At 37.7% G+C, this 14,789-nt stretch overlaps 1 protein-coding gene and 1 long non-coding RNA gene across 7 annotated transcripts in view; one reads left to right on the forward strand and one right to left on the reverse strand.

The window, feature by feature from the left end:
- NPAS3 (neuronal PAS domain protein 3) overlaps positions 1–14,789 on the forward strand; it is an 839,196-nt gene that overhangs the window by 219,468 nt on the left and 604,939 nt on the right. The gene's annotated exons all lie outside the window — the stretch shown is intronic.
- On the reverse strand, positions 596–1,696 carry LOC144320425 (uncharacterized). Its single transcript, XR_013385979.1, has 3 exons — positions 1,558–1,696; positions 1,057–1,250; positions 596–752 (listed from the first exon to the last, which is right to left on the reverse strand). It is a non-coding gene; the product is annotated as an uncharacterized LOC144320425 (long non-coding RNA).

Raw genomic sequence — 14,789 nt, forward strand, 5'->3', positions numbered from 1 at the left:
GATGCCTCATTTGAGAAGGCATTTCTGTCAAAGAAATAATAGAATTTCTGAGTCTTACCTATTTGAATGAGTCAAAATAATTTTTTTGCTTAAAATTTTATAACTGTCCTTTGCATTATAAGGTTGGAGATACTTACAGAGTGTCTATTCAGTGGCATGCAATAAGCTAAAATGTTATATGTTATTTCATTTAAAAGATGACAATGAGCAGTATTCTCATTTAACAATAAGGACATGGAAACCTGGAGCCAGTAAATAGGAAAACAAGGAACTCTAGCTTTGTTAGCCCTTCTTAGTCCTTGTTTTTAGTCCTTAACCCCTGACTCTTAATGCTACATTATTATGTTTGACCTGAGATACGAGTCTGTTGACAACACTGCAAAGAAAGAATAATAGTGCCTATAACTAAAGAGTACCCATATCATGGGTTTATTTCCATTTCCCATTTTTCCTAGTTCAGAACTCTTCAGACATAGTAAAAACAACATATAACATAAATTCCTGGAACCCGAGTAATTAGAGTGCTGTATTCTAATGCTATAGATGAATGGATTAATTAATAGGAAAAATAATAAAGGAAATCCAAGAATGGCATGAACAAAATCTTTATACATCTAAATGCACATGAATCAGTCTTCATCATTTCCAAACATTTAGGCATTTTGGAGGACAAAGATTTCTCAGTAAAACAACATGATTTTTCTATGTAAATGTTGTGGCATAACAGGTGTGTTGGCTAGTGATAAGATAATCTGCCAAGGAACAAATAAATAATTGCACATGAATCCCAGGAAGATGTTAGCCCTGGGGTATATTTGAATGTGATTTTTAAAATGGCATTCTATTTTTTTCTCAGCCTCAGAAATAGCTGAATATACTTTTACCTTGAATGGTGAGGTTGATGCTATTTTTCACGAATATATTTTATTTTTAATGTTTTAAAATATTATTGTGTAATATATCATGAGTTCACTTCCCTCCTCCCTACTACCCCAGCCCTTTTACCTAGATAATATTAAAAATGTTTTTGGTCATGTCTCCATGAAGAAGTCTTACCAGGTTTTTCAAGCCGTGGTTAGCCACTCCGAAATCCTTCCAAAGCTCCTATTTTTGATTGTGGCACTATTTGTAATTTTCTGTTTACTTATCATCTCATGAAGACCATAAGTCCATTCAGAGCAGAGAATGAATTTTGTGTAACAGTGTAACTTGGGCATGTTCTTCAATGGCTGGCACTTAGGAAATGCTTACTATTAAAAAAAAAAAAAGCGAAGAAATGATTTGTATTTTTTTTTCATGTGGTTCAAACTGTTTCAGTCTACCCCACCTCTAACAATTGCTATTTTCATGTGCTTCAAACTGTTTCAATTTACCCCACCTCTAACAATTGCTATTATTAACTCGAGAAAGTGACTGTTCTCTGACAAACTTTGCTACCTCTGGCAGTTGGTAAATAAGTCTTAGGAGGATAAGGGTGCTTCATTTATATACCTGAATGCATTATATTTTCTTTTTTTTTTTTTTTTGCATTATATTTTCAAAGAAAATTATATGTACCTAGTTTTTCCATGTCACTGACAATTAAGAAAGGAGGGTATGAGGTAGTTGGATTGTGACATCTGCCACCACATTGATCATCAGGGTCTTGTTCACTGCATTTTTCACCTTCTCCCCCAAGGTTTCTGAAATAATAAACTTGGTTACAGAGCAACCACGTAGAGGGTACCTGTCTCTCGGCATTGGACGTAATTCTTTTCTTACTGTAATAGTCAAATTATGCTTACTAAACATTGGCAAAGTTAGTCAGCCTGCATAAGAACATTTTCTTAATGCAATGACCTACTAGCACTAGTGGCTTGGAAGTCCTGAGTTTGAGGTTGCTGAGGCACTACTCTTTTATATGTGATTTTGGATAAAGTATCTGAAAAAATCTGAAACAAGCTAATTTTCATTATTTATTTTTAAGAATCATTTATTTTGGAGGAGGGGCAGAGAGAGAGGGTCCATGAGCAGACTGCCTGCTGAGTGCAGAGCTCCACATGGGGTATGGAGCCCCCGCCCAACACTGAGATCATGACCTGAGCTGAAATCAAGAGTTGGATGCTAAAAAAAAAAAAAAAAAAAAAAAAGTTGGATGCTGAAGGAACTGAGCCACCCAGGTGCCCCTTGATTTTCATTTTAGACTACATTGAGGTCTAAGGTAGAAAACTCACTTGAAATCATATACTTCTTTTCTTCTCTGTGCCTATATCACTTCTACTCTGATCATATGCAGGTTTTGGATGATACCTTTTTTCCTTAAAAAAGAGACAAATCAGGCAAGCATATAAATCAAGATATCAAGTAATAAATACACTGAGTCAAATTTGAATGTTAAAAGAATGCATGAGTGGCACCAGTTGGGGCCTAAATTTGCGTTGAGTGGTGGAAACAGTTTACATTACTCAAACATCCTAGAAGAAATGCCCTTTACATGAGTAATGTCAAAGTAAACAGATATACTGGCAAGAACACAGATGTATGAGGTGAAGGAATAGTCATTTCAAAAATATATTATTTTTAATTTCAAAATGGGATTGCCATTCAGAAGTGATATTCAAAAGATGTACCAATGGAGTGTCCTTGCCAAGAATGCAGCAGAATGTCGGCTGTTGCCAGAACAGCTTCCCAGAGGTCCACAAAGGTGTTGTACTTGGTGAACTCAGGGATGAAGTTTTTTTTTTTTTAAGATTTTATTTATTTCTTCATGAGAGACACAGAGAGAGAGAGAGAGAGAGAGAGAGAGGGAGAGAGAGAGGCAGAGACACAGGCAGAGGGAGAAACAGGCTCCCTGTAGGGAGCCCCAGCAGCCTTGATCCCAGGTCTCCAGGATTACACCCTGGGCTGAAGGCGGCGCTAAACCGCTGAGCCAACCGGGCTTCCCAGGGATGAAGTTAATTAAAATATTTTTTAATAAGTTACATCTTTTTACTCTCCTTTCACATTCTCTAATAATGCTGACTAGTAAAGATATCTTTGGAAAGGAGGAAGAGGAAGCCTTGTTTGAAATTTATTCTATGCAGTTGGGAGATAGGAAGGTATCAGATTTTAATAAATTACACATTTAAATAAAATTTTCCTATACAAACAGGCAAGTTAGCTATACTGGATATTATGTGCATGAAGCGTCAGTTTTCCCAATGCACCGTAACTGTCTTTTCTAGTAGCTGAACTGTGGCTTTGTTTTTGTTTTTGTTTTTTTTTTAAGATTTTATTTATTCATGAGAGACAGAGAGACTGAGACAGAAAGGCAGAGACACAGGCAGAGGGAGAAGCGGGCTTCATGCAGGGAGCCTGATGTGGGACTCGATCCCAGGACTCCAGGATCACACCCTGGGCCAAAGGCAGGCGTGCTAAACCGCTGAGCCACCCAGGGATCCCTGAACTGTGGCTTTGTAGGAGACACTGACATGCGGCTCTTCTATGGTCACTTTCAGTCTGCCTTCTTGGGACTCCATGCTGGTCTCAAAACCAAAAAAACAAACCCTGCTGGATTTGGTTTGTGGCCAGCTGCTGATAACCTATAATAAATCACCACGAATCACTTAGAGGAAGCTAGAGAAAAATGGGAAAAGCAGTAAGATGCTAAAGGAACATTTTGAGGCCTAAAAATGGGCCAGTGTTTAATATAGTTTCAGATATCAAGGAACAGCATGATTTGACATCAACTCCACTGGAAGGTGAACACCCCCAAAACTGTCTCAGTGATGCTCCAAAGCACAGTGCAGTGTGACTGCATGGAGAGGGTCCATGAGCAGAAGAGAACGTTGGTGTAGCCTATGTTTTCTTAGATTTGATTCCATATCATTTCCTGGATACTTTAATAGGCACATTTAAGTGGGCAGAAATTATTGGAAATCAGAATAAAAGGAAGGAAGAAAAAGATGAAAATGGCTGAATATTTGGTAGAAATTCATTGGCTGGAATGAAGATGACAACTGAAGGAAAAATCAAAACCTGAATATTTTGAAAAACAATCAGAAAAAATTAAAATACGTAAGTAGAACAAAGGTCATCAGGTGAATGAATTTGTGCTAATTCAAGATTGAAAGGATTTGGGGAAAGAGAATATTGATGGTTTTGGCCACTTTTTAAAAAGTCTTATGAGAACTTGATTAAGAAAAACCAGATGTGGCTGAATTGTGAGTGACTGAACATAACTGACAGGTGTCATTAGTAAGTAGGTGAAACTACCTGGGATTTGTGTGATCTTCATTCACAAGGCCATTTATCTTTGTAGTTAATCCTTATAGATAATGAGAATAGACATATTCTCAATGTAACTAATGACCTTCATGTTTTAACCCTTCAAGAAGGGACAGGGTAGGGGTGAGTGAAACGTTTCATCTAATTCTGTAGTGCTACTAGATTGGAGCTGGAGATATGATCATATGGATATAGAATTGATGCGGGAAGCTCTGTGGCCTGATCACCAGGTATGTCGTGAAATATGGGAATGTTTTCACATGTATCCCATATTTTGCCACCACTGTAATGTCATGAGGAGTCGCTAGACTACTCTCCAGGAAAAGACGATTTGATGTTACACCCTCAGTCTTTGAGCTGGCTTCACATGGCACTTAAACAAGGAAGGAAGGTAGCATTGGAACAGGTGGTCATTTCAAATTGGACAGTTGGGAAACCAGATAAGATGAATCTAAAATTCTGAATCTAAACTTAAAGATTACAAGGTCATTAGTATGAATGTAGATAAGTAGTGGAAATATTACACAGTCGTGTGTATTTGTGGAAGCATAAAAGAATGGGAAGGCAGGTGGTGGAAGGAACTATTTACAGAGTTACATGAATATTAAAATCATCTATGATAAGGATTGAGCACTCAGAGGAAAAAGGGAGGTCAGATATTCAGGTTGTATAGATTCAAATGTGAAGAACAGACATAAAATAGGAAAAGAGAATATCTAAATCTTGCATAATGAGATAATGGGACAGAAAGTCCTTCCCATGTTATAATTTACTGTCTTTGATTCAAAAAGAATGTTGCCATGATTTCATATTTCTATAGTATAACTTTAAGAGAATTGTTAATGTAATTTCAGTTTTATCTTTTAAACATTGAGTAGTTTGGGAGGTTATGCTCAATAATGCTTTTATGTTGCCTAATTGGTAATGTGTTAAAATTTTTATTTAATATCAGTGAAGAAAAAATTAAAATTAAATGCCTGCTATAAAATGTGATTAGTGATTCAAGTGACCAAATTCAAAAGCCTCTTGTCTGGGTTCGTACGTATCTGTCTATAGTCCTCCTCCGTAGCAAGTATGCCCCTTCTATTTGTGGTTAGCCAGTATTTAGTGAATATAAATGGCAAGCAGATGACCTTCCAGAGATTATTTTTTATCTGGAGTCATTGCTTCTCACTGCTTTGATACATGTGCAGACAGGTGTACAATGTTCTTCCCATGTCTCTCTTGCTCTCTTATTCTACCTTGGCTTCCATACATATATAATGGCTTTTCTCCCATTAATATAGTACATTATTTAACTGTAAGAACTTTATTTTTGAGATCTTCCTCCCTGCCTCCCACACCTCATATAGGTATGTATGTAGAGCATTCTATAGGTAATCAATAAGTGATTGATGAGTAAAAAATTGATTGAATGAATAAATCACATGGACCCTTTAGAAGATGGCAATTGTGTGTATGAGGTTTAAATTTCAATTTTACTAACTGAAGGTGGTATGGTTTTAATAAAAAATACATTTTAATATTTTCCTGGTTGTCTTTTCATAGTAGCAAATATGTATTTTGAAATTTTCAGCACTTTTCTCTGGGGTACCCCTCTGCTGCCTTTGTTTTTTTTCATACTATTTCTTCAGTTATATCAGATGAAGCAGTATCTCCTGCCGTAGTTTATGTTCTAGGTAGACTGTATCATTTTAATTTTCCTAGAAAGTGAGGTTGAATATTATAAAAAAACAAATGCAGCAGTAAGACACATAGACATGTAGCTGTATTCCTGGATAATAATTACCTTGTGTTACCAGTATAATTTGATTATTCTATTCATTTAATACTTCTTGCCCTTGTCTTTGATTATGCTAAGGATATAATCATCTTGGATGTATTTTCTTTTTCACTCTAGGTTTCAAACTCTTTATACTCAGTTTGGAATTGTCCACATGGGGATCTGGTCCTGTCCAATGGACATTTATAATTTCTCCTCTACTTGCCCACTAACATGTAAGTTGGCTGAAACCTATCCATCACTAAAGCAATCTCTCTTTATCTCATGTCCCCTTCTAGCAATTTTTTTCTTTCCTTTGTAGCCAACTTTCTCAAAACAACACATGGTAAAAGTTTTCACTTTTTAGTTGAAATCTCTTAGTTCCTGTTGTGTCCCATCCTCTACCTTCAGGGAAATTCTTCTAGCAGGGATCACTTAATTGTCAACATCCATTGATTGCTTTTATTCCTCATCTTTTTTTTTTTTTTTTTTTGGTGCTGAAACCCAGGATATTCCTCATCTTTTGATTATGGGGACAAGTCCCTTCTTTCAGAAAATCTCTCTTCTTTTGACAGTAACATTTTCTCGGAGTAGCTGCTTTTAGGATTCCTTTTCCTCCTACATTCTTTTGTCTTTTGATGAACTTTGGAAATTAACTCCTTTTACTTTTTCCTGTCTCCCATTGTGCCAGCTCATCTAACCTCTGGACTTTAAGACTCTTCTGTCCCCCTACTCTTCTCCGTGACATCTGCTTATGCCAGGTTCAGGTCCACATGATCTCCTAGCCAAAAGCTCCATAGTGTTCTGATTGTTCCAGCCCCCACACTTCCCTGGAAATCCTGTCATGGAACTCTTGATTGAATGCAGGGTGCTCTTCCTAATGTGTACCAAAATCACATCTCTCCATTTTGTTTGCATGTAATTGTCTGCATATAAAGTCTGAAATCCTTGTGTGAGCTCTGAGGAGTCCCATGGTCTGAGCCTTTCTGAACTCTCCAACCACATAGTTTGTCTTCTTTCAGCTTCAAATCATATTTATGTGCTCCATAACTTGCCATACTGGTTTAGGTCTTATTTTCCTCATCATGATCTGTGTTCCATTATATCCAACTTAATGTGATCACTATCCCTGAAACCTCTCATTTTTAATGACTTTTCTGAAGGACTCCTTATCCAGTGAAACTGTAGAATTGGCCACTATCTTCTTTGTAGCTTCAGTACTCTGAACTGGACCTCCTCTCTCAAAGCTTTTATCCTCTGGTCAGGAACACAGTCAAACAAGCAGTTTGAACCTAGTGTAATTGATACTCTGATTGGGAAGAAAAGGGTGCCATACATAGCATGTTAGAAAGATGCTTGACTCTAACCTTCAGAGGAAGTGACTGCTGAGGAGAGATGTGAATGATGAGTAGGTCTTCTCCAGGATAGGGATGAGAGGTGAAGGGAAATGTTTCCAGGTATGAGAGGTCCTGGAATGTGGAATGACAGAGGAGATGGCCCGTCTTCTACAGTGGAATGAAATGCAGGGTGTGGCAAAGGGAGACAACAGAAATGGTTCATACAAGGTCTTTAAAACACATTGATGAATTTGGAGCTTATGCTCATGGCTATGGGGAACCATGTAAGTTTGAGTAGAAGAGAGATCTGAACAGATTACACTGTAGAAAGATCTCTCATACCGTAGTGTCAAGATAAGCTTGCAAAGGCAGCTGGTGAAAGCAGACCACAGCAAAAGGAGTTAGGAGGTTATTGACGGTAGTTCAGGAAAGGGGATGGGACAGCTTAGAGTAGGTGGTGGTAAATATGGGTAGAAATATATTGATTGTAGAAATTCTTAGGGATAAGTGAATTTTAACTGCCCAGATATCTGAGAAGGTTGGAGAAAGAAGAAATAAAGGATGCTACTCAGTATTTTGATGTGGCCAATGGGTGGTACCATTTAATAATATACCTCATTAGGGAAAGTCAAGCTGGCATGGGAAGATGATCTCAGTTTAGTGTTTCAGGTTCCCGTGTGACATGGAAATAGAAAAGGTTAGCAAGCAGCCTGAACCCTAAAAGACCAGATCACCTGTCCTTTTCCTTTTATTGGACTGTAATATATTTTTAATGTGTCTGAGCCATTCTTCAAGCTCTATGACTATTACACAGTTAGTTTTCAAGAACTATTTGAATGAATGAATTGGAAATGCTCTCTAGGTGGATCTTCCTTATATCTCCTTTTCTCTGTATTTAGAACTTTTAGCCAATCAAGATTATCTTGTTAGCCTTTTCAGGATTCTTGTCATGAGTACTTTGGTATTACAGAAGAACTGGAAACAGTACAATGTAAAATATCAGAGATAAATATAAGCACTGTTTTCCTCCTCAGAGTTTATAAACACACCTTTTCTGATTCCATGTTAGTACTGTTATCTGCTATTTTCTCCATGAGGTTGAAGTTGTTGGGTGACTTTAATGAAGATCTGACATGGATACTCAGGTATGATTTTGTGTTATCCATGTTAATATTCCGATATACTGAAAAATCACTATAGTTTTAAAGTCTAACCAGTTCTGATTTCCGCAAGGTACACTTACCCACATGAGAAAAGGAATCATGCTTTTCAAAGTGGATCCAATTGGGTGTCAATTTCCCCCAGTATTTATATCCAGTTTGGAGTTAATCTGGCATTATCCTTAGATAATATAAAGGAAAAGTGGTCGGGATTCTTGTGCAAAATAAGAGTGCTCCCAAAATAGCAAATGTGTTTTTGAATGAATGGAAAATTTCTTGGGAAGTCATAGGCATGCACACACACACCCCCTCCCCCCTTCTCGTGTAAGGGTCATGTTGGACTGTGCTTATAATGCTGGCCAAGGAAAATCTTTGGAAGAGAGCCACTAGGGAACAGCAGATGTTCTTTTTGGTTCTGTTGGCAGTGAGGGGCACTGTGAGTCAAGGTTAAGGCTTGGGAGCTAAATAATAGAACTGAACTAGTTTTTTTTTTTTCCTTCCAGCAAGCAGTCCCCAAGGTCATGGACTCTGTCTTCAGAAATTCTAGAGATCTGAAGTGATTAAGAATTGAACTTTCTTATGTTTATCATATACCACTAGGGAAGAAATCAAGTGAATCCGAGCTCTGATGAGGAATGCTTGGGTCTCAGTTAAGGTAGCGCAATCAGAATATAATTCAAGATGCTGGGATAGGAGATCACTGATTTCTGTAAAAAGACAAGTAGAGACCAAAAAAATAAAAAAATAAAAAAAGTCACTCTTGATCTTCATTTTAACTTTGCTTTGCAAATTAAGCCTCTAAAAAAGCATCCTTGATTGAGGTGAACCATGCACACTTGTAAGTTACATTTTGCTGAACTCTCTCTCTCTCCGGCACAAGCACACTCTGGTTGTGCCTGTCTGTGCACTTGGAGATGTTTGGCTGAAAATACTGAAATAATTTTGTAAGACGTTACCTTACAGCATTGAAGGGTTTTGACGATTTTATTGTAGAGATGCTCTGGTCTCCAGCAATGAAATAATAGAAGTTAAGTTTTTTTTTTTTTTTATATATGAAACTTTTTTGCATACACACCTACAGTTATCATCTCTATGCTCCTGACTCTCAAAGTATTTCATCCTTTCACCAGATTTCCTTTCTGAGCTTCAATCTGAATATCAAAGTGCATATGTGACATTAAGATGACTCCAGTGTCATGGCAATAACTTAAATTCTGCAGATCTCCAACTGAACATGCTTTGCCCGTCAAGTCTGATTCAGTTGCAATGTTTCCTTTCTCAGTGCATAGTGTCTGCACCGACTGAGTTACACAATTAGAAACCTCACGTGAGAATGTATCCTTGCCCCTGGCCTCTTCTTCCTCCCATCTCCAATTCATGAACTCCTGTTGATTTTTTTCTTTAATGTTTGTGAAAACTAGCTCCCTCTCTACAATTCCTTTGAGGTCACTCTGGTCCTGTGGTTCTCAACTAGGGGCAGGTTTGTCCCCAGGTGGACATTTAGCAATATCTGGAAACATTTTTGTTACATCCTGGGGATTGCTACCAGTGTCCAGTGGGTAGAAACCAGGGAAGCTGCTAAGAAATCCTACAGAGTACAGGAAAGCCTCACAGCCAAGAATTATCCAGCCCAAAATGTCAGTCATGCTGAGGTTGAGATCCCTTGCTCTAGGCCAAGCCAGCATCTTCTCATTTCTAGATTATCAAAGTAGCTTTTGAACTGGCCTTGAACTGGTCTTCAGCTCTGCAAATCCAGCACCAGGACCCTTCCTGGCTTCTCACTCCTATGAGGGTAAAGGCAACACTTCCTTAGGATAGTCTGGAAAGCCCTGCAGGGTCCTGCCCGTGACCACTTGTCTAGCCTCCATGCCTTTGGTCCTAGTTTGCTCTTATTCCTCTAACCATATTGGCTTCTTTCTCATCTTTGCACTTCTTTGCTCTTCCTGCCTATGACTTTCATACACACTGCCCTGGAACATTATTCTCCCCATCTTTAATCTGGTTAATTCTTCAGTTTGTAACTGAAAGATCACTGTACTTGAGTAGTACTTTCTGAACCTACTCTAGATTAATCTTAAGATAAAAATTCTCATAGGCCTGGACTATTTTTGGTATAAGTTAACTTTGCTGTAACCTTGTTTCTTTTATTAAAAAACAGTTATGCTTGGGGATCCCTGGGTGGCGCAGTGGTTTGGCGCCTGCCTTTGGCCCAGGGCGCGATCCTGGAGACCCGGGATCGAATCCCACGTCGGACTCCCAGTGCATGGAGCCTGCTTCTCCCTCTGCCTGTGTCTCTGCCTCTCTCTCTCTCTGTGTGTGACTATCATAAATAAATAAAAATTTAAAAAAATTTGGAAAAAAAAGAACAGTTATGCTTAAAGGAACACTTACGCCACTACCCTACTGGATTCTCTCCTTGTATTTTTCTTTAATCATCACAACAAACACATGTAATGGATATTATTTTCCATTATTATTGGAGTCTAAGATATACATTCCCCAACATCTCTGAAATTAGGATATATCTTATTATCAGTGGGATCTTAAATCGGGCATTAATCTTAAATTTGGCATTAATCCCATATTGCATATGACAAAGGTGAGGCCTAGAGAGCTGAGGTCACTTGGCCAGGATTACAAAACTAACAAGTGATGGTATCAATTCCAATCCAGGCAGTTAGGACATATCATCTTCAATTCAGTGTCTTCCTGAATCATCATGCCGCCATGAGGATTATCAAGATAGTACATGTCAAGCATTTAGCTTACTGATGTTTAGTAAGCACTGAATGAAGATCAGTTATGATTATTGTTTATTATTTCTCTTATCATGTAATTATTTCATGCTGTATCTTCTACCCAAAGAAAGATTTCAAAAGGGCAAGGCCTCTGTCTCTTCTGCTACATACTGTATCTGTTTTTCTTAGCACTGAGCTGGGTAGTAAGTGTTTTTTGAATGAATAAATGAATGCTTGAATGAAGAGAGGACCATTAAGGAGAATTGGAATTATATCATTTGATGACACAATGTTCACCTTAAGTGATTGGTGTGTGCCTCTCTTATGGTACTTACCCCATTCTGTGTTGTAACATTTATTTGTGTAATGATCTTTTATCTTCTTACCAGATTATAAACTCTTTATACACATGCTATTGCATCCCTAGTACCTACAACAGTTTTATTGTATAGAATACACTCAGTACATAACGTTGGACTGGTTGACTTTTGCAGAGTCCTATGCTTCCAGTTTGGGATCTAGCACTGTTTTTGGAGGAAGTTTATCTCTGGGGACTTTTTTAAACAACATAATAAAACTTTTTGCTATTGAAATGCTCTCTTCCAAATTGTCTTCAAGAAGATATCAACCAAATATTCTTGCATTTCTTTATAGACTTAGTGTGAGTTTTGATGGAAATAGTCATAATACTCATTTGAAGAGTAGAGATGGAGGGATCCCTGGGTGGCCCAACGGTTTGGCACCTGCCTTTGGCCCAGGGCGCGATCCTGGAGACCCGGGATCGAATCCCACATTGGGCTCCCGGTGCATGGAGCCTGCTTCTCCCTCTGCCTGTATCTCTGCCTCTCTCTCTCTCTCTCTCATAAATAAAAAAATTTAAAAAAATGTTTGAAAAGTAGAGATGGAGAATAGGTATTTGGGGGATAATTTCTCCCCTTTTTTTGTTTCTGGTTTAATCTGTGTTTAAGAATTAGCAATAATTTTTTTCAGAGAGAGGGATGCCTGGGTGGCTCAGTGGTTGAGCATCTGCCTTTGGCTCAGGTCTTCATCTCGGGGTCCCGGGATCGAGTCCCACATCGGGCTCCCTGCATGGAGCCTGCTTCTCCCTCTGCCTGTGTCTCTGCCTTCCTCTCTGTGTCTCTTCCTCTCTGTGTCTCTTAAACATTTTTTTTTTTTCAGAGAGGGCTTCAGAGGGACTGTTCCTCAAATAGCCTTTATTTGCTGGTCTTAAGAATTAAAAAGCGAGAAGACCGGTTTTTAAGCATTGGAGGTTGTTTATCTGAATTACTCACTCTATTGTAGAATAATGAATTTATTGCCTTTCCAATTGGCTACATTTACTGGAAGGCTAAAGAGTGAGTGTCTTTATGCCAAGGAGAATGTTAGGTCGGGGGCCTAAACAATTTACCTGGCTTCTTCCTTTTGGATCTAGCTTCATGTCTTTGGCAGCTGAATGCAAGGGATATTGCGTTCTGCCCTGTTGATGCCAAAAGTTCACAGAAGAGAGCATTTTTGGCAGATTGTTCTTGTTTTAAGGACAAAGGTGTTTGAATTTCACACTTTAATTTTCAGGGACTTGTTCGTACACTATAGGTGAGAGGTTCATAGAATCATGTATTGTGTACTAAGCACTTGGGGATATAGCACATGTTTCACCTTGATTGGCTGCTCAGAAAGTTCTGTAGTCGCCTTTGTTTCCTGGACTATGCACTAAGCAAGGCCCAAGAGGGAGCATTGAGTGGAATGGAAATTAATTTTTGTTGTGTAGCTTCCGGATTCAAATACCTTACACAAAAGGGAGGATATTTTACTAAGTGCGGTGACTTTTTTGACTACTAACAGAGCTACTAAACTCAGAAAATTGTGTATACTGGTTGATACTTGTAGACCAAAAAACAAATGAGTATCTCTGGGTCACCAGCTAACAGTCTCTACATTTGTTTGTACTGATATTATGTGTTAGTTACTTTGTAAAAAAAGTAACCAGGGTACAGCAGGATCCTATAATATATGGTCATTTTTATGCATTTTGAAATATGTCATGCCTTTGCAACTTTCCTGTAAATTGCCTTGTAGATCTAAATATTTGGAGGAGTGTTTCAATTATACATAATTGAAAAAATGTTAGAATTAATGTGTCAACTTATGTTAAAATACAAAGCAAAAGAGGATACAAACACAACTTCTTTTTATTACCTTGTATATACAGGTGGATTCAGGAACCCATTTGATTTCTAGCACTGTCAAATAACTAAATCAAAAGATTTTCTTCTCACAAATGGAGATGAGGGATTTGCTTTCTTTGAGCTAACAGTCCATACTACTCTAGACCAACTTTTTTAATGAGCCCATTTTTTTATTATAATAGTTTTGTACATATACATCAAGAAAATATATAGAAATGTTTTTTTCAGTATTGATTTAATGTCAAAAAATTAGAAACAACTTAAATATGCTTCTGTAGGCAAGTGGATAAATAAATTATTACATGTATCCGATGAAATACTGGGTAGAATTTAAACAGATTTATGTGTGCTGAGTTCAAAACCTATATTTGCAAGTTTCAGAACAATATCAAAAAGATGATTTAATTCATGAACATAAGGTGAAATTTACATATATATGCTTTTAAGTGTATGTATTCCTTTTAGAAAAATATACAAAAACAACTCATAATGATCACTTTTAAGGATAGAAAGCCATAGAGACTGGGGAGCTTTGACATTTGCCTTTATATTCCTCTATACCTTTAACATTAAAGGAAAAAAATAAAACCTCATAAAACAGTTGTACTTTGATGCAGAAGCAAAATAATCTGAATTGAATCCTAACTCTTTGGTTGGTTGTTTCTCATATTAGATGCCATTTGATTACCAAGTGAGTGGAAAGAAGAAAATGTGAGGAAAATAGAGTGTATATTTTAATTTTACTTGTGGCAGAAGTCACTAACCCATCACCCGCAGGCCTTCCTGAACCCACCAGATGACACATGTGTGGGACTGTGTGTATGTCCTGCATGTGGAATGCTGCAGCCCCGGCACCTAGTCCTAGGATGCTGTTACAGCGCACCCCTCCCAAACTGGCATTTGTGAGACAATTCTTTAGAGCTTGTTATTATGGAGCCTTTTCTTAGTCTGAGGAGGGGTGCTCTGTTGACAGGGCCAAATTATAGCTTGGATAATTACTTTTGTTCACTTCCCTCTCTCTCTTTCTAATAGATAGCAATGCTATTTTTGTTATGATAATAATGGATACTTAGGGTTTTTCCCTCCAAATTCTTTGTTGTCTTTCTATAATTCACATAATGCATTCAGAATATTGGTGAGTCTTTGATCTTTTCATTTTGTAAATGGTCAAAATGAAATTTTGTGAAAGCAACTGACTCTTTGCAGAGACAATGGCTGAATTAAGACCCACAAAGAATAACTGATAAACTCTCAAATACACGCTTTGTACTGCATCTGAAGAGAGTTGTTGCTTTTAACCCAAAAATGAGATCTTTCTGAGAAACTACCTTTTTTAAAAAAGGCATTTATCAGCAGAAATC

Source organism: Canis aureus, chromosome 9 (genome assembly GCF_053574225.1).
Source record: "Canis aureus isolate CA01 chromosome 9, VMU_Caureus_v.1.0, whole genome shotgun sequence".
NCBI lineage: Eukaryota > Metazoa > Chordata > Mammalia > Carnivora > Canidae > Canis > Canis aureus.